Source organism: Theropithecus gelada, chromosome 9, assembly GCF_003255815.1.
Source record: "Theropithecus gelada isolate Dixy chromosome 9, Tgel_1.0, whole genome shotgun sequence".
Lineage (NCBI taxonomy): Eukaryota > Metazoa > Chordata > Mammalia > Primates > Cercopithecidae > Theropithecus > Theropithecus gelada.
Genome location: NC_037677.1, coordinates 47,406,105 through 47,407,233, shown reverse-complemented (window position 1 = coordinate 47,407,233; position 1,129 = coordinate 47,406,105).

Sequence of the window (1,129 nt, the reverse complement as noted above, 5' to 3'; positions counted from 1 at the left end):
AAGACAGCAGCACGGTCTGCAGCACCAAGGCTCACCTGCTACTGGGCTTCCAGTCTTTGTTCTGGCGTGGCCAACTGCGCTGGGGGTGGGTGATATTTAAACCTGTGTTTAAGATAATAAAATGCCAGAGGCCAGGCGTGGTGGCTCATGCCTGTAATCCCACCACTTTAGGAGGCTGAGGCGGGTGGATCATTTGAGGTCAGGAATTCAAGACCAGCCTGGCCAACATGGTGAAACCCTGTCTCTACTAAAAATACAAAAATTAGCCGGGCATAGCGGCAGGTGCCTCTAATCTCAGTTACTCGAGAAGCTGAGGCAGGAGAATTGCTTGAGCCCGGGAGGCGGAGGTTGCAGTGAGCCGAGATCACGCCATGGCACTCCAGCCTGAGTGATACAGCAAGACTCCGTCTAAAAAAAAAAAAAAAAGCCAGAATAACTAACGAGAGCTGTAAGATCAACCACCTCACACTACAGACAGATAAAGTTCAAGAGAGGTTGTGATTTACCCCAGGTCAAACTTTAGTCAGCAGTGTGGCCTGGCATACTGTTCCTTCTAACACCGATGCACATTGAGTGCGTAAAACTTAGTGATAAATAAATTCTGAGGAACAAGTGAAGTAATGACTCCTAGCGAACAATTAGAAGTGCTGGTAACCTTGTTAAAGCCAACAACCAACTCACTACCAAGTTCAATCTGAATTTTTTGTTTGTTTGTTTGTTTGTTTGAGATGGAGTCTCGCTCTGTCTCCCAGGCTGGAGCGCAGTGGCACGATCTCAGCTCACTGCAACCTTCGCCTCCCAGGTTCAACCAATTCTCCTGCCTCAGCAATCTGAGAAGACTATATTCAACAAATTTTGAGTACCTAATATCAAAAAAACCCTTGTTTCTGATAGCCAGACGACTGCTTTCTCAGGCCAGTTTGCTCTAGGATCTGAAATTTTTTGAAAACCGTATGCTGGTATATTACAGGAATATACTGTATCTGTATACTGTAGAACTGAAATCATTCTACATAACAGGGCCTAGAATAATCCAAGTCACATTTACCCACATAGTTTCACATTGTCCCATATTTTTCTACCTACTCTACCAATTATTTTTGCCCTCCAGAAGTAAATGAGGCAGAGA